The sequence below is a fragment of the Tenrec ecaudatus genome, chromosome 7, assembly GCF_050624435.1.
Source record: "Tenrec ecaudatus isolate mTenEca1 chromosome 7, mTenEca1.hap1, whole genome shotgun sequence".
NCBI lineage: Eukaryota > Metazoa > Chordata > Mammalia > Afrosoricida > Tenrecidae > Tenrec > Tenrec ecaudatus.
The window spans coordinates 89,112,988-89,133,215 of record NC_134536.1 but is presented as its reverse complement, the minus strand read 5'-3'; positions in this window follow the sequence as shown (position 1 = coordinate 89,133,215).

Sequence of the window (20,228 nt, the reverse complement as noted above, 5' to 3'; positions counted from 1 at the left end):
GCAAATAATAGTATCATTACCATTTAATTACAAAATTCCTGCTTGAAATCCTGTAAAAGGATCTTTTCGCACAGACCATTTTTCAGTCATTCTATATTGGTGAGCTTGCCTGGTGTTTTCCCAAATGACCTGGGTTCAACATCTGCTCTGAGGAAAGATTTTTCTGGCTCAATAATTAAAATACGATGATCTTGTTACAGTTGGAAAATGATTTATTCATCTCTATTATACATTGAGCTTTGGCATGGTAGAAAACAGTGGAGCGATATTAAATGCAATTCCATGGGGCCGGAGATGGGTCTAATATTACCTAATATCTTCAGAACTGACCAGATCAAATTAGACGCTAATCCAGAGTTAGAGAGCTTGGCTCACCCTGGGTAAATGAGAGGCTAGAGGAGGATATCAGGCCCTTGATGCATGAGTGGATCCGATGGCACAGAGGAGGAGCTTTGGTGCACACACCTGGGAGAAGGAATGAAACACATGAAATGGTAAAAAGATGATCGGGGGAACCACAGGCACAGACTAAGGAGAAAGAACATTTTAAAATGCCAAATGAAATAAAGAAAGAAACTAATCTGAAGAGCAACCATCGAAGGACCATATGACCTTGCGAACAAAAAGGAAACTTTTTTTCTCCCGGAAGAGAGACCCAACCATAGTGGATTTTTTTTCACAGATTCATTTGATACCTACACAAGCTGATATTCTCCGGGAAGAAGTGCACAGGAATACTGTTAATACATCGCTGGTCTATTATAGCAAACAAATTTGCTTCAAAATCCCTCACTTTCTTGCAATGCCAAATTCTACAGCAATGTTCATTCTAACCTTTGACCTGTTGTTTTTATTTGCCATAGAGTTGGCTCTGATTTAATTGCGTGTCCAACTCTAACATAGTTCGGCACTTTGCACAATGACTTGAGTATCTACTTACGTTAATAGTATAGAATCTAGCTTGGTTTCACTTCCAGATAGTGATAACTATTTTACTTTTTAAATTTAAAGAGTATATTCGTTTTCCAGTCAACCATTTGCACGTGTTCTGTGTTGTGGCATTGTAAGAACACTCATCCCCTTCTCCCTGGGTTCTCTGCTTTCCTTTGTTCTTTCATGTCCTTTCTGACATCCTGAGGTTTTGAGGAGTGAGTTGGGAGGCAAATGCTACCCTTATGATTGTTTGGAGGTATTTGGCAGATGATACTTCTACATATGTATTTGTGTGTGCGGTAACTATATCACAGGCTATTATAGATTAGACAGGGGACAGAGTTCTGAAAACTTAACTCTAACCAAACACGTTGAGGGACTGAATCACTGGGCTTGAGTACATAGGACCATAGTCTCAAGGGACAATTAGGTCAATTGGCATGTTCACAAAGACAATCTTCTTCATCCTACTTTGGGAAGTAAGCAGCTGTCTAAGAGGGTGCTCAGTCTCTTCTCATCCAGGGCAACAGAAGACTGGAGAAATGCAAAGACTCAAGGAAACAAGTAGTCCAAAGGTTTGATAGACCATGCAAACGACAGCCCTGCCAACCTAGAGACTAGATGAAGTGCAGCTTCCGCTACCAACTACAGTCCTGATCACTTTCTCAGTAGAAGTATTGGATAGAGAGGGGGTTAAATATAGGGGGGAAATAAATAAAGTGAAAAAGACCAGACTTACTGAGCTAATAGAAATGGGCAGTCTGTGGTCCTTACACACCCATCAAACCTGGAACTGATCACGTCTTTAGGTATCAGCTTTCAGTCAAACAATAGAAAGTCCTATAAAGTGGATGAGCAATAATATGTGCGACAGAAAAATGTTACATGGATCATTTAAAAATCGAGTAGTTAATGACATTCTTGAAAAATACAACGCCTACATGCTTAAAAATATTTCTTAGTCTAGTTATAATAGGGATATTTGGGAGAATAATAACTGGATAGAAAAGTATTCATGTTTATTTCACAATGAGGTTTAACATTTTTTTACTGTGGAATGGTTTTGTGTCTTAGAAAACCACAATGGCTTTAACTGCTAACAACTTAAATATGGGGAAAGGAGTGTACTAAGAAAGAAGCAAAAATAGGCCCATGTCTTTGGTAGCTTTATGAATCATGAAACAAATTCATGAAAAATTAAGGGAAAATTAAAGAGTCAGAAAGAAACATTGAAAGGGAATGTGAAGAATTGCCTTTAAAAGCAATACACCAATAACTTATTAGCCGAAAGATTGTCCTGGTTCTAAAAAATGCAGATTCTATAAGAACAAAACTTATTTCATTAATTTCCTCCCCAAATTAGCATTCTTTTCTACTTCTTGTGCTCTCTTTCCTTTGAGAGATGTATTCTTTCAGAATACCACTTCATTTCTTTGCTAAACTTCTCTGCCTAAACCCAAGTCAGCTGGGGTTCCCAGTCAAGGACTACCTCTGTCTGTGCTGTTAGTCCTCCTGCTCACCCCCAAGATGACCCAAGTTCTGTCACCATCCCCACAGAGACATTTCCCAGCACTCTGGGGGAATCTTACACATATTGTTGTCTTTTATTTCCTTTTATTTTCTTTTTATGTTTTTGCACCTATCTTTAAGACTTCCCTATTGCAATTTGTTTGGTTTTGTTGGGTTTTTGTGTATGTAATTATACCTTTTTACCCCACTGGAATTTAACTATGGCTGTGATGGTCTGATGTGTTCATTGGGTTCGGTGTCAGTTCCTCTCCCACTTCTGGATGGCTCCACCAATTCCGTTCAACATTTTCCCTGTTGACATTTAAACCTGCACTACTTTGTGTACTTTAAACGTTTTAGCAGGATAACTCAGAGACTACAAGGTTATCATAAGTATTTTCCACTTCCCCAAGCATCTAGCACAAACTCTGGTGGTCTAGTGGGTTATGACCACTAAGCCAGCAGTTCAAAACCACCAGTTGCTCCGCAGGAGAAAAAGGAATCTGTCTACTCTGCAAAGAGTTAGTCTTGGAAACCCACAGGAGCAGTTCTACTCGGTCCTAGAGGGTCACTATGAGTCAAATAAATTCAATGGCAATAACTGAGTGGAAACATCTAGGAGTGAGTGCTTATTGAGTGAATAAATACAGTAGAAATCAGTGAAGAGTTTCTTTTGTTTTATACTTTTGTTATGAGCTCAGAGAGGATCAGGTAAAATTTCAGTAAAATTCGGGGTTTTATAATTTGGGGAGAAGAAAGGAATTTTGTCACTGTTTTGGAAATTAATAACCACGATCATACTTGACTATTAGTCATTTATGCTTTGGACACTGTGCTGGGTGTATCATCTTACTTAATTCTTAAACAATATTCCTATAAATTAATTAAAATTACTATCATTTTTTTCAGATGAAAAACCTGAGCGTCAGCTTGGATAAGCAACTTCTTTAATGTTACATAGCTAGCAAGTTTTAGGCCTAGAATTTGAATCTGGAGAGTTCTGGCTCCAGATAGCTATACCTTGGGATACAAAATGAAAATAAAGAAATCTGCCCAAGAGACATCTCCAGTTCACCACAATTTTCAATTCCCAATTGAGCTTTTAAATAGGGCTGTGTTTTTCTTTGGCCATTTCTGGACTAATAGCAATACTCTGGGCCAGAGTAGAACTGTGCTATAGGGCTTCTGAGATTGACATCCTTACCAGAACAGACTGCCTCAACAGGTCTTTTCAGCTGTGGAGTCATTAAATGGGTTTGAACCCCCAACCTTGCAGTTTGCAGTCAAATGCTTAACCATTGTACCACCAAATATCTTTTAAAATAAAGTAACAATATTTTCTGCTTCAAATTGCTTTGAGATTTTAGGACGTACATTTCAGGAGCCTCTTGTTTAAACACAGTTGCCTCTACATTGAGGAAACACAATTGAGGGTGAGGTGGTAGAGAGAATGGAATCCCCATTCCATTCTAACATTAATGTTGGTTGGGGTCTGCTTTGTAGAGACAAAAGTAGGGGGGAGGCAACTGACAAGGATTTATCTAGTGCTTGGTAACCCCAGTAAAAAGTCCCAGTGGGTTAAAGAGTGCAAAAAGTAGAGTTATTTGCTATGAGGAATTTGAAAGTGTAACTTCTCAGTTTACTGGAAGAGGTACCAGGGTCCCCAGGGAGAATAAATTCACAGTGTTCAAGTTTGTCATGAAAATATAATTGGCACTCATAGAGTATTGACTTCAGTCCCAAGCAAGATCCAGATGATTCTGAAATGTACCCTTCTCTCTTGTCATCTCTCAGTAAGTATTGATAGTTCAGAAAAGGAACTATCGTTTTCATTAAAAACACCTCTTTGAACTATTTTTTGCCCCTCCTTTATATATTTTTGTGCTTGTTTTTCAACTTTCTTCATTGCGATTTATTTGGCTTTGTGAGGTTTTGGTTTACATATTTATTTGTCTTTTCTCTAGTGAAAATTAACTATGGTGATGATGTTTTTCTGTTGTCTTCGGGTTACACTTGGTCTGTTTTTGTTTTGTTTTTTTGCTGTTGTTTTTATAAATCATTTTATTGGGGCTCATACAACTCTTATCACAATACATACATACATTAATTGAGTAAAGCACCCTTATACATTCATTGCCCTCATCATTCTCAAAATTGGCCTTCCACTTGGGTTCCTGGAATCAGCTCATTTTCCTTTTTTCACTTCCCCTCCCTCCCAGCTCCCCGCTCCCCGCTCCCTCATGAACCCTTAATAATTTATAAATTATTATTTTATCTTATCTTACACTGCCCGGCATCTCCCTTCACCCACTTTCCTGTTGCCCATCCCCCGTAGAGGAGGTTATATGTAGATCCCCAAGATCAGTTCCCCTTTTCTACACCCCTTTCCCTCCTGGTGTCGCCACTCTTACAATTGGTCCTGAGGGGTTCATCTGTCCTAGATTCCTTGTGTTTCCAGATCCCATTTGTACCGCTGTGCATCCTCTGGTCTAACCAGGTTTGCAAGGTAGAATTGGGATCATGATAATTGGGGGGGGGGGGGGGGAGAGGGCAAGGAAGCGTTTAAGAATTAGAGGAAGGTTTTGAGTTTCAGTGTTGCTACACTGAACCCTGAGTGACTCATCTCCCCATTACCCTTCTTCAAAAGATGTCCAGTTGTCTACAGATGGGCATTGGATCCCCATCTCACACTCCCCTCATTCATGATGATATGATTTCCCCCCCCCCCCACCTTTGTTGCTTGAAATCTGGTCCCCTTGGCCCTTCATGATCACACATGTTGGTGTGCTGCTTCCATGTGGGCTTTGTTGCTTCTGGGCTAGATGGCTGCTTGTTTACTTTCAAGCCTTTAAGTCCCCAGATGCTATATTTCTCAATAGCAAGGCACCACCAGCCTTCTTCACCACTCTTACTTATGCACACATTCATCTTCAGCGTTTATGTGGGAAGGGTGATCACTCAATGATGGTTTTTGTCCTTTGGTGTCTGCTACCTGATCCCTTCAACACCTCGTGTTCCCTTAGGCTTGTGTCCTTCTTCTCTGTGGGCTTTGTTGCTTCTGAGCTAGATGGCCGCTTGTTTGCCTTCAAGCCTTTAAGACCCCAGACACTCTATCTTTTTGATAGCTGGGCACCAGAATCTTTCTTCACCACGTTTGCTTATGCACACATCTGTCTTCAGCAATCATGTCGGGAAGATGGGTATCATGGAATGACCGTTTAGCTGAGCAAGGTGCTATTGTATTGAGGGAGTGTGCACGAGGAGGCCCAATGTCCACCTGCTCCTCTACTACTTAACCTATAAATATATGCACGTAGGTCTATTTCCCCATAGTCATAATTATATTTACATATGTACATGTCTGTATTTAGACTTCTGTGTATGCCCTTTGCCTCCTACTCCTTTCCTCTATTTCTTTACATTTTCCTCCTGTCTCACTACCATGTTCAGCCTTCATTCTGGTTTCAGTAATTCCTCTCAGTTATCTTGCCCTTGGTCACTCCCTACCAGTCCTACCATCCCCTCTCTCCACTGGTTTTGAATACCTTATTTTTCCCTTGTCCCTGGGTTGGCCAACACCACCTCCCATCCCCCACCTCCCACACTCTCATGTCCCTCCGGGACCATTGGTCCCGTTATTTTCTTCTCACATTGTTTGTCCAGCCTATCTTATCTAGGTGGACCTGCAGATATAGTAATGTGTGCATACAAATGTGGATGGCTTTGACAGCACCAAAGTGGCACATAAGAACATGGCATCGACAGCAGCAACACGACACCCTGACAAACAAAAAAGCCACTGACATACAAAATTTAAAAGAAGAGAAAAAAACAAAACAAAAAGACAGCAAAAAAACAAAATCTGTTAGTAGTTCGAGGTCTGTTTGTTGGCCTTTAGGAGTGTTTTCCGGCCGAGTCTGGTGCCATGTCCTGGCCCCAAAGTCCATCCTTTATACTCCCTCGGAACCTCCTTGCTCTGCTTCCCCAGCCCGCTCCGTTGCACGTTCTCAGTGTTTTGCCTCAGTGTGGTGGGGTCAGCTCAGTCGCATATCCCCCACTGTGTCTCAGGTGCTGTCCCATGTAGGGCCGGGGTCAGTGCAGGATCTCGCATCCTGCCATGGGACAGGCTGTATGGTCCTCTCTGTACAATGGGCCCTTCGAGCTGGGCTATCGTCCTCTGAGCTTGGTGGGCCCAGGTGTGCTCTGCTCCGTTCTTCCTCCTTCCTTTGCTTCATCTTCCCTCTGGTAGGACAGTTCCTTTCCCACACCAGACGATCTATTTTCATTTTCTGTGGTACTTCCTTCAATTGTGGTGGTAGGGCTAATTCTGGTTGGGTCTGGCGTATGGTCCATTATCTTTGTGTATTTCTCTGCATTTTACATTGCCCTCCTGGTTTGGCATGTCATGGTGGGGTCCATATGCATGTTCCAGTTCTGTGGGGACACAACCAATACTCTGCCCTGGGTGGGTTAGTGCCCTGTTCCCCCATGCCATCCACTCGGTTTCTCCCCACCTCGATTCTCCCTCCACCTACACCCTTCTCCTTCCTTATGTTGGGCTCTCATGTAGCTCCCTAGGTGTGGCCTGCCCTTCCTCCAACTATGTATGCTTCCACCTGTTTATTGCGAGATAGATGTTTATTCTTCTATTCCTGGCATGCTGATTGTACTTATCTCAGGGGACTCATGTTGTACCTGTCCTTTTGAGTCTGGCTTACCTCATTTAACATAATTCCTTCCAGCTCTTCCCACGAAATAGCATGTTTCATGTGTTTGTCCATGCTTTTCAGTGCTGCATAGTACTCCATTGTGTGCATGTACACTTGGCCTGTTTTTTAAGAAATCCCCCCTTCTTTCTGATCTGCATGAAATCCGGTAGTATAAAACTCGCCCTAACAATTTTATAGCATTGCTTTATAGGGGGAAAAAGTATATTTTTTATTATGGGACACATGACAGGAAGATCATTTCATTTAAACTGGAATCAACTACAATACTTTTCCAATAACAATTAGTTCCTAGGTGGAGTAATGATTAACAAAATTGGCTGCTAAGGGAAAGGTTAGTATCAACTCTTACCAACCCAGTCGGACAGGGTAGAACTGCCCCTGAGAGTTGATGAGACTGACATAATTCATTGCCTTCCTCAGCCTTGTAAGTTGAAGTCCTATTTTCTGACTTGTCTTTTGAGCCTGTTGGTCCCTTCAGCCACGTGAGTCAGAAGAGGCCTCCAAACTAACAATATGGCCCATGGATTTGGGACTTACCAGTCTGAACAAACGGGTTGACCATATCACTGATGGTTTGTGAGGTCTGTGAGACACTGCAGTGAACTATAGAACCCAAAGATAGGAGTGGGGATATTGAGGAGAGGGGGGAGAGTTGTGTTAAAGATGATGAGTGATACAACAATTTGGAGAAGTTGGGCATTTGGAACATCTTTAACCTTGGCTTCATAGGAACCAGCTTTGGGCTGATCTTTCTAAAAGAATTTGTCCATGTAAAATAGTATTAGTCCACTTTGTTTTATAGCCAATTTCTGTAACAATGGAAAATAGCCAGCCATCTAGAAAATGTTTTATTTTCCTACAAAAATCTAAACCAGAAGCCTTTTATATTGTAGTCCTAGAAGATCTATGGTATAATTTTAATCATATTTGTGTCTCTGCTAAGACTACCTTTCAAGTTCTTTTAAAGTAGTCATTTCAGACCTGTATACAGTCCCAGTTTCTCTTTAAAAAAAAAAAAACCACAAACTCTTGAGGACAGAGACCATGTTATAAATATTTTAACATGCATCCTTATAATTCTCAAAGAAGTGGCTCAAACCTAGCAGTACTAAACAAAGGTTTATTGAGTGAATATATTTAATTAACACATACTTAAAAAAGTTTAGGCCTTTCTTTACTCGGACTGTTCTAAATTCTAACATATTTATTCAATTAAATCTTGCAATAATGCAATGACAAATTATTTTCATCCTAACTTCAAAGATGAGGGAAATCAAGGCATCTAAGTGTCAATTTATTACCCAAAAGTCATATAAGTAATAAGTAGGTGAGCCAGATTCGAACCCTGGGATGAAGTCTGATTACAAGGGCTGTGTTCTTAACCAACTTCTAGCTAGTCCCTCTATGAGTAAATGAATACATGAAAGAATAGACAGCCCCTCTTCTGAAAAAGTGTTCAGAGTATCATACCTGCTTTTACTCACACATTATGGGGTTGTTTTAATGTGCTCTAACTCAGCAAAGGAATAGAGTCGTCTCCATTCTGACAGTCATTACACTCTTAAACACTAAGCCTTTCGATTTTTTTCCTCTTTCTCTTTTATTCCAATTGCCTTTCAGATTTGGTTAACTGGGAGAACTGGGCACATTTTGCTGGCGGCAAAATCATCATATATATTGATATTATATGATCTTTTGACAAATTCAACCTTCAAAAATAGTAACATTTCCAAAATTAACAATGTACACTCAATGAAATCACTCAAACAACAAAATTCTGATGACAACTCCTACTTGTGGAATACCAATTCCTTTTATTCATAGAGATTATTGGGTAAATTGTGCAATTAAATAGTAGGTTCTAATAGCGATTAGGAGGTTATTCCTGAGTCCTTAGAAAATAAACATTTTCTGAATAACATAACATTTCTATGATTCAGCACTTCAGAGCTCATTACTAGGAATTTATTTAACTACAAAATATTTTAAAAGCCTCACTGCCACCGAGTCAATTCCAACTCATAGCGACCTTATAAAAATACATGTGTAGAAGGTAGAGTTTTACAATAATTCAGATGTGCCTAAGAAAGATAATTTCTTTAATTGCTTTAAATCAACTTAACATACAAAAATCTCATTGGCCAATTTAGGGGATTACTGTTTAGACTCCCTTCATTTCTTTATCTGTGGATTTGTCTTCAGTCCATTGTGATCATCATAGCTATCCTCACTGTTCAAGTTCATATGTTTTCCTGAAGTCCAAAGACTCTTTGTTGATGAACCGCATATAGGGCGCAGGAGTGTTGCCAAAACCTAGGGTGCAGGCCCTAGTCGTGAGTGGCCATTTCCCTGAGCGTCTGCCATCTCCCGGGAAGCAGCCAGCAGTAGTTGTCCCCACCAGATGAAATGCACACATATTTCCCCCAAGTTGGAAAACATCGTTCTATCACCACTCTTGAGATCCAGGAGCATGTCATGCTTCTCTTTCCTTCTTCCCAGGGACACTCGGTGTACTTTTTTCTTGCAGAAGGCAGGGATTATCTGTAAACAGTTTTGCTCTTAAGAACAAATGATTGCAAGCAAGTTCTCTCTTAACAACAAACTTTCCTTGGACAAGGAATGCTGCAGGAGAGCTCCTGGAAGTGAGAGAACGAATGGGGCACGAAACTAAATTGGTCTCTAAATTTAACTTTTCCTGACATATTTGGGAAAATCACTCTTATTTTCAGGTTGCTCCCATATGCACCATGTAGAGATATCATCGTGTCACCTTGCCCAGTTAGTCCTATCAAGATTAAACGTCAAGAACTCAGACGCATAGTTTATCTGATGTGCATCGAACTCCTTTCTGGGAATGAATAGAACGGAGTCTGGTTTATAGAAAAACTTGTGCAGAAAATAGAACAAAAAGAGGCAAGCTTGAATGTTAAAGATTCACAGAAAAACCTGCAGAAATGAAGGAGGTGAAAAATTAAACACATTTATATGTATAGTAACATTTCATTTCAAGGCAAAAATAATAGTGCTCCTCCCCCCCCCCATTTGATCAGGGTAGGGACAAAATAAGCTTAAAGTGAAAGGAGAGCATGTAGGTATGCAGATGCAGCTCTGAATGCTATGTGTAAGAGGTGGGCTGTGTGCAATGTCTGAGCTGCAAGAGCGAAAGCAGGTAATGCTTAGATGTTAATGCACAAAGTTGCCCAGCCTTGGCCTCAATCTGGACGTCTCTTACACTGGATATCTTGGGGGAAGCAGTTTTAATTCCTTGACCTATTGTGTATCCTGCTTTTTATCACCACACTAATCACTGCACAAATCTAAGGGTTCTTTAACTGATCCTAATCCACTTAAAAAAGGACCTGCTCTAGCGAGGGTGGAAGGAGGGGGTGTGGTCTGCAGGAGGCTATCACAGGCTGTTGCTAGCAACAATGCTTTTCTTGGCTTTTCATAAACTTCAAGTTTGGATGAGTCAATGGCTGCAGCTCTCAGGGGACATTACCATAATTTGTTTGAAATCTGCTTGCTATTTATATGCCATGTTTATTAAAATCGATATAAAAGGTTATCCTAGGGGTTTAATCCCTAGGGTTTTTGCAAATAACCACTATCGTTTAATGGGAAATGGGTGGCATGTCACCTGTCAACTCTAATTTCTCTGTGAGTCCAGAACCTGCTGCATGCTTTTTTTATTATACCTCTTACACTCACGAACTGTTTTACATACTGTGATGGGAACTCTTGGAGAATGGGGGAAGGGAGGGAAAGAGCTACCTGGAAAGAATATTTTTATAAGCTATATAAAATCTAGTAGTCTAACCTGAAGGAAACAATAATGAGGGGTTGGGGTTATTTTTTCCACCAATCTTTATAAGTACTTCAAACCAATTTCCATGAAACATATTAGCATGGATTTTGCCATTTACTTCCTTCCCTAAATGATGAGTGAAAAGCCATCTGTTAGATCACTACTATATTTCATTGAATTTAAAATGCATCATGATTTTATGAACCATTAAGAAAAAAATGCTGCCAATGAAGTTAACATAACACTCTCTTACACTTATTCTTCAATTAAGAATAGTGTTATTGGCATATGTGTCACATATCATACAGTCTAATTCCTCAATCATGCTAAGATTTTTGCAATAATCATCACCACAATCCATTTCAGAACATTTTCTTCTCATTCTCACTGTTGTTAGTTCTTTGTTCACCAACCGCCACTGCCATGCCCCTGTCTGGTTTCAGTCTCTATAGATATTGCCATCCTGGATTTCATATGCAGAAAACCAAACAAAACAAGACACAATTATACACAGAAAAAACAAACTAAAATCCCCCAAATAGTAACTAGACAAAGCTTAAAAACCTCAATCAAAGAAAAGGCAGAATATCTTAAAAACTGAAACAACTTTAAAATGACTCAAAAAGGAGATCAATTGATAAGGTATTGCATGTTAACCTAACTATATCTGTCATAATTGACTTTACAATGCTCCCTGTCTGAGAGTAAGGCTATTAAAAATCTCTCAACTCTAATCAGAGGCGATTCACCAGAGCCTCATCTGTGTAGAGACCTTGCAAGTGACTTTTGAACTTCCTTCTGTCATCTATAGCCTTCAACAAACCAGGTGTTCATAGTTTAAGCTCTGATACTGTTCCCACCTGGGGTTTGGGTTTTATTACCTACAATCATTGGATCACACAAGCTGCTGTGCTTCTTCCATGTGGATATGGTTGACACCTCACTTAGATGGGTGCTTGCTTGAGCACAAGTCTTTAAGATTCCAGGTTCTGTTCTTTCTAGTAGCCGGGCATCATCTGGTTTCTTCCCCACATGTTGTTCAACACTCATATCTTCAGTGATCTCTTCATGAAGGCAAGCATCAAGCTGGGTCATATCACAAGAACTAATTGCTCTTATATTGTGGCTAGAATTAAGTGTGAGCTAAAATATTTCCATATAGCTATGACTTCTATGTGTCTCAGGTTCATTTTAGAGACATCATTATCATTTTTAAAAATCATTTTATTGGGAGCTCTTGCAGGTACTATAACAATCCATAATTCAATTAGATCAAGCATAACTGTACAATTGCTGCCACCATCAGCTTCAAAACATTTTCCTTCTTCTTGACCTCTTTGATAGCAGCTCCCCTTTATGCCCTCTGACCCCCACTCTTCCCCAGGAACTATTATTATTATCTTTTTGTATACGTTATGCCATATAATGTATCTATTCACCTATAATTCTGTTATCTATTCCCCCTGAGTAGGGTTGTACAGTCATCGTTGCTCCTCTATTCCTGCACCTTCAGGAATTATTTATTCAGCATACAGATTGGTAAATAAAATAATCTTAAACCAAGGAGTGTCATCTTATTCTGTTCAAACAATTGCCTCTTGATCTCTGTACAGGTTCCAAAGACCACAATTAAGTGTCCTGAAATTCCATTCTTTACCAAGTTACCCATAATTTCTTGTGATTCACACAGTTGAGTGTGTTTTCATAGTCAATGAACACAGATAAACATCTTTCCAACAGTCTCTGCTTTCAGCCAATATCTACCTAATATTGGCAACATTAGCTCCTCTTCTACATCCTCTTTCAAATCTGGTTTGAATTTCCGACACTTTCCTGTGGATGTGCTGTTGCAACTGTGTTTAAATTATCTTCAGCAAATAAGATACAGCATTTGACTCAACCTGTGAAGCCTCACCCATATACATAACCCAAGGAAATGACAATATCAAGGGTGCATTCATGGTTGGACATGTACAAACTGAGCAATTACTTCACAACCACTGCCTGGTTAACAGTGATTGCTAAAATACATGCCAGGTCAGAAGGTAAAATATTTGTGTCTTAGAATTATGAAATACATCATTTGGGAATCATTAGAGTTTTCCCATTGCAAACATTGGAGAGAGAGAATGTGTTTACATAATTCTTCATATTCCTTCTATGAGAGTACTTCCTACCTTTTGAATAAGAGCTTGGGCCAGACCCGTACATTTAAAAGGATCTACATGTGACCTCCTCCCTGGGGGATGGACAACAGAAAAGTGGGTGAAGGGAGACGTCAGACAGGGCAAGATGTGACAAAATTATAATTTATAAATTGTCAAGGGCTCATGAAGGAGGGGGGAGAGAGGAGGGAGGGTGAAAAAAAAGAGGACCTGATGCAAAGGGCTTAAGTGGAGAGCATATGCTTTGAAAATGATGAGGGCAAAGAATGTACAGATGTGCTTTAGACAATTGATGTATTTATGGATTGTGATAAGAGTTGTATGAGTCCCTAATAAAATGTTTTTAAAAATCATAAATAAATAAAATAAAATTATGCTCTCGTGAAATTTCAATGGCTTTTCTCTTTGGGGGAGTACAGTAGTAACTCCCTGACACTATCACACCCAATCCTCTTGCACAGAAATAGCCTTGACCCAGTAAGAGTGTTTTCTTTCATATAAATCTAATTGTATCATTTTGATACATTATTGAAACTTGAGAAACCTTAACTCACTCCACACCCAAGAGACAGATAGAGTCTGGAGATGTGGTTTGCCTCTTAGTTAAAATTTCTAATCAGATCCTCAAATGCAGTTCATAAAAGTTTCTTCCAATTTTGGATATTTAAAAGAGTCCCAGAGCTGAGTTTGGAGGTGGAGTTTAGATCCTTGAGAGAGCCAACTTCATATTAATCAAAAATAGATTTTATTATAAATCAGAAAGGAATGAAATGAGTTGTAGAGAAGATGATGGTATGCTGGAAGGTGGCATATCCAAAATTCCCCAATCAAACTTGCTCCAATTGAGTCAGTTCTGACACATTGTGGCCCGGTCTATGGTTTCTGAGACTACATTTTTACATGAACAGACACATTCAACTTTCTTCTGCACACTGTAGGTGGGTTTAAGCCACTGACCTTGGGGCTAGCCAGTCAACACCTAGCCCATCTGGGTTTCTAGTTAGTGGGAAAGTACCAGTGGGAAGTTTCAAAGTACTTTGGGAACAAGCATCTCTTAGATTCAATTTTATATTGCCTGTGTCACTATCAGAAGCCCTGGTGGTATAGTGGGTTACATACTGGTCTACTAATCTGAAGGTTAGCTGTTTGAACTCACCACCCACTTCAAGAGAGAGCAATGAGGCTTTTCACTCCCATAGAGAGTTATAGTCTCGAAACCCGAAGGGGCAGTTCTACTCTGTTCTGTAGAGTCACTGAGTCAAAACCAACCTGGTGACAGCAGGTGGGAGCTGTTAATATAGAAATCTTGCCAACTCTCCAAACTTTCCATGTAATCTGATATACACCAAAAAAAAGTCTTATAAAGGGTGTGCTTGTTGTATGGAAAACAATGATAGAAAAACATGGAGTGGTTTTCACATTTGTAGAAACCAAGTCCCTGGACTAGTGAACACTACCACCCTGAATTATTTGGTGGGCCAGGTGCTCAGAACAATGGGTGCGCATGAAAGCAATAGCTCACAGTTATTCTCGGGAATATTGTGGAAGGTCTTTTTGAGTTTCTGCAAGTTATAGAATGGAGATCTAAAACTATTTTTCCTATAGCTTGCTTCAGTGGCAACTTGTCCAGAATGACACTGATGAGCCAGGCAGAATGAGCCAGGAAAGAAGATTGCGGGTCAGAGTCCCATGAAGTAGTCAGCAACTAATGAATTATACAGGACTAGGGGTCTTGCTGCTATTCTGTGGCCTTGCCAAAGGCAAAATGAGAGAAGAGGATTCAGATGATAGCAGTCAAAAAGAATGAATGCTGTTAGGTAAGCTCCTGGGACAAGCACGTTCACTTCTCTTAGTGGTCTGTTTAGGCGCCAGTCGCTTGGCCTACTGGCCTCTGGATTAACCCCATTCCTACTTCTCCCTCGGTTTAATCCAATCTGCTATAGTTACTCCCTGGATACCGGTTCCACTTGTGATGCGGCCAATATTTGAAAAAAACACATGGGTTTCATTCCTGTGTATGTATTTCACTGCTTATAAGAAGAATCTTTTGTTGCACAATATTTCTGGCCCTAAAGCATCAAGTGCTAGTCTCACTCACAGAATTCTCAACCACCTATATCTAATTATTAGAGACAAATTGGCCTTTTTCTGAAAGCCTGGTAATCCAAATAATCTTGAATCTTTTTTTAACTGTTCACACTCCAAAAGATACCATTTACTAAAGGACACAACAAATGTGAGGTAAAATAAGCAAACAAAAAGCAATGCTAAGCCATGTAAAAGGAAGCATATAATAACCACCATGTAGTCGATTTATTTTGGAAAACTAAAGAAATCAAAATCAATCTTGAATATGACTAGCCTGTAACCAACCGATGGGAGCTTTGGAGGGAGAAAAAGTGAAGGGAGGGCTAATCTGTGTGGGATGGGAGGATTTATTTCCATCCACATCTTTCTTCAGCCAAGACCTTCTTTACATTGTGACCTAAAATTTTCCAACACTTCTTTCTCTACACACTGTTATGGGGTTGGGTGAGGGTGAGGGGTGGGGTGAGTGGGACAGGTCGCTACAAAAGAATTAGTGGAAAAATAGGGAAGTTTTGTGTGTATGTACATTTTATATCCTCAATTCGTGCATATATGTGATGAGGGAAACAATTGTCAGAGGCCGTTTTGACTCATAACAACCTTGTGTACAACAGGAGGAAACGCTACTCGTCCCGGCACCATCCTCACCTTTGTTATTTTGCGCCCATGCTTGTAGTGACACTGTCTATCCAGCTTGTCGCATATCTTCCTCTTTTTCACTGGCCTTCTAACGCACCCGGAGTCATGTCTACTTTACCAAGCACACATCGCAGATGAAGGATGTAGACAGCACCATGACTATCTAAAGAAAAACCAATCTGCCTCAACAGAAGTGGCCAGCATGCGCCTTAGAAGTGAGAATGGCAAAACTTCTTCTCAAATACTTTGGACATATTGTCAGGAGAGATCATTTTCTGGAAAAGAACATCATGCTTGGTAAAGCATAACGGACGAGGAGTAAGGGTTTAGATACATTGAAGAAAATAATAAAAACGTCTTGCTAATCACAATGGCATCATAGTATCACCTGGTTTGCTGTTCTGGGAAAGACACAATCAAGAAGCATGGCATTGCATTCAGGGTCTACAAGGATACTTCAAGAGCTCTCTTGAAGTACAAGGCTGTCTGGTGTAGGGCAATGTCTGTCTAAATACAAGGAAATCCAATCAATACAACTATTATTCAAATTCATGAAACATTCACTAAAGCGAGTGATGCAGAAATGGAAAATGCTATCATCTCAGTCTGAAATTTATCAATTACTGGCGATGGCAATACAAAAGTTGGAGACAAAGGAAGGAAGCGTAGGTGGAAAATAAGATCTTGGTGATAGAAGCAAAGCTGGAGATTGCATGAGAGAATTTTGCAAGAACAGTGACTTCCACAGTGCAAACACATTTTTCCAACAACACAAAAAGCCACTAAGCAACTAAACTTTGCTGTTTAGTAGGAAAACACAGAAATCAAATTGACTAAATCTGTGGGAAGAGATGATAGAGAGGCTCAATATCAGTAGCTAAACCCAGGCCAGGGACTAATTATGGAATTGATTGTCAATTGCACATATATAAATTCAGGTTGAAGTTGAAGAAAATTATAACAAGTCAATGAGAACTAAAATATGACCTTGAGTGTATCTCACTCAAATTTCAGGAAAATCTCAAGAAAACTTCACCCGTTGGACACTAGTGACAGAGAGCGGAGCAGCTAATAATAAGTACAAGAATGAAGAAAATGTTCTAAAACTGATTCTCGTGATGATTGTACAACTCTCTTTAGTGTGACTGAACTATTGAAATTCATGATATGTGAATTATATGCCATTAAAATGGTTTTAAAAAGCTAAAAAAATAAAATAACATTACACACAAAGAAAGCAAAAGGTCATTAAAAAGACAGGAAAGAAAGAAAAGATCCAAGTGGATGTCAGAAGAGACTGAAACTTGCCCTGAATGTAGAGTAATTAAGACAAATGGAAGAAACGAGAGAGCTAAAGAGCTGGACAGAACATTTCAAAGAGCAGGTCAAGAAGACAAAGTAAAATAGTATAATGAACTAGGAAACGGGCATAGAGTTAGAAAATCAAAGGAAGAACACACTCAGCTTATCTTCAACTGAAAGAGTTCAGGAAAAATGCAAAGCTCAAGTTGAGATCTTGAAAGTTTCTATGAGCAAAATACTGAATAATGCAGGAATCATCCAAAGGATGTGTAAGTAATGTAGAATCTCTGTACGCAAAAGAACTGGTTAATAGCAGACAATTTCAAGAGGTTGCATCTGAGCAAATCCAATGATAGTGGAGAAAGAATTCTAAGCTGCACTGAAAGCATGAGCCCAAAACAAGGTTCCAGGAATTGATAGAATATCAACTGAAATGTTTCAACAAGTTAGTGAAGCACTGGAAGCAATCATTCGTCTATGCCAGGAAATTTAGAAGACAGTTACTGGACCAACTGACTAAAAGAGATCCATATTTGTACCCATTCCAAAGAAAGGTGACCCAATAGAATGTTCAAATCAAAGAAAAATATTATTGATATCACACATGAAAGTAAAATTTTTCTGGAGATAATCTAAAACTGATTGGAGCAGAACATTGACAGGGGTTCAGGCAAGATTCAGAAGAGGCCATAGAACAAAGAATATCTTGCAGTTTGAGACACACTTAGTGTATTCTTACCTTTTAGTTTTCTAACTCTAGGTCTTTGAACGCATCATTGTAATGCTTTACTTTGTCCTCTGGACCTGTACTTGGAAATTTTTGTTCATCTTTTATTTATTTTATAAAGCATGTTTCAGAGTCTCTTTTGACATACACTTTGGTCTTTTCTATCTTTCCTGTATTCTCAAATACCTTTTGCTTTCTTCGTGTACATTGTTTTTGATGTCCTCCAACAACTCTTCTGATATTCAATTATTAGTGTCCAATGCATAAAATCTATTCTTGAGATGGTGTCTAAACTCAGGTGAAATATACTCAATGTCATATTTTTACTCTCTCGCAAACAACCAATTATCTGTTCCAATGTCAACCCCCAACCTGATTTCATGGATGCTATTGAGCTTCTTCATCATCCCTTCCCACGAATTCAGTCAATTTAGGTACTGTACTTTCCATCTAGAAAAGTCCACTTTCACCATTGATGTTGTTGCAAAGGGGGTATTTTCAAAGAAAAAATTATTGGTCTCTTATTCTCTTATTTTGTTTTCAACTTTGTTTTTATCACAAAGGCAATAATTACCAAACTATTGATCCTTATTTTGCATTCTCAACTCACATCGAAACTTCATGCTTTCACATTCCAAACACCAGTAATTTTTTTATTAAATATTTTTATTGAGCTATTGCATCTCTTATCACAATCCATACATTCATCCATTGTGTCAAGCACATTTGCACAGATGTTACCAGGATCATTTTCAAAGCATTCTCTTCCCACTTGGGCCCCTGATATCAGCTCCCCATTTCTTCCTCCCCCCTCTATTACAAACCCTCGATAAGTTAAGTATTATTAATTTCATATCTTACATTGACATCTGTTGCCCCTCACCCACTTTTTTGTTGCTCGTCCCCCTGGCAGGGGGTTCTACATTGATCCTTGTGATCGTTTTCCCCTTTCTCCCCCTCCCCTCCCCTAATCCTCCTGGTATCTCTACTCTACTCGCCTTGTTGGCCCTGAGGGGTTTATCTATCCTGAATTCCCTGTACCTCAGGCTCTTGTTTGTAGCAGTGCGAATGTTCTGGATTAATCCAATTTGTAAGGTAGAATTGAGGTCATGAGAGTGGGGTGAAGGAAGCACCAAAGAACTAGAGGAAAGTTGTATGTTTCACTGGCGCTATACTGCATCTTAACTGGCTCATCTCTTCCCTGTGACTCCTCTGTGAGGAGATGTCCAACTGTCTACAGATGGGCTTTGAGTCTCCACTCCATGCCACCCCACCCATTCACATTGAGTATGATTTTGTTCAAGTTCTTAGATGCCTGATACCTGATCCCATCGACACCTCATGATCACACAGGTTGCTGTGCTTCTTCCATGTGGACTTTGTTGCTTCTCAGCTAGATGGCTGCTTGTTTATCTTCAAGACTTTAAGACCCCAGATGCTATATCTTTTGATAGTCAGGCATCATCAGCTTTCTTGACCACATTTACTGATGCACCCATTTTGTCTTCAGCAATCGTGTCAGGAAGGTGAGCATCACAGAATGCCAGATTGTTAGAACAAAGTGTTCTTGTGTTGAGGAAGTACTTGAGTCGAGGCCCAATGTCCATCTGCAACCTTAATTCTTAACATATAGATATGAGGACATAGTTTTATTCCCCTCTCATTATATGTATATATATATATATATATATAATTTACATATGTACATGCCTGTATTTAGACCTCTATAAATATGTAAATATCCTATTTCCTTTTTACTTCCCTTTTCCCATCATTATGCTCGGCCTTCATTCCGGTTTAGTAATTCCTCATTGCTATATTGCCCTTGATTAAATCCCACTAGGCATCCTACACCATTCTCTCCATTGATTTTAGTTCACTTGTTGTTCCCCTGTCCATGGGTTGGTTCCCATACCCCCAACTTCCTTTCTTCCACTTCCCTTTCTCTCATATAACCCCAGAAACATTTTTCCCATTCTTTTCGTCTCCGAATTATTTATCCCACCTGTCTTATCTAGATAAACATGCAGATATATCAATATGTACAAAAATCAGGCAAAGCCAAACAAAGCAACAAAGTAACAACAAAAAAAACAGCAACAAACTAAAAGGAAAAGAAAGTCACTGACAGAAATGGAAAAGCCTATAAATAGTTCAAGGTCTCTTTGTTGACCTTTTTGAGTGTTTTCCAATTGAGTCTGATGGGGTGACAAACAATGTCTCCAAATTCTATTTTTGGTATTCCCCAGGGATTTCATCACTTTGCTCCTCTTGTTGCTCTGTTGCGTGCCCCTAGTGTCTCACACCAGCGTGATGGAGTCAGATTGTGC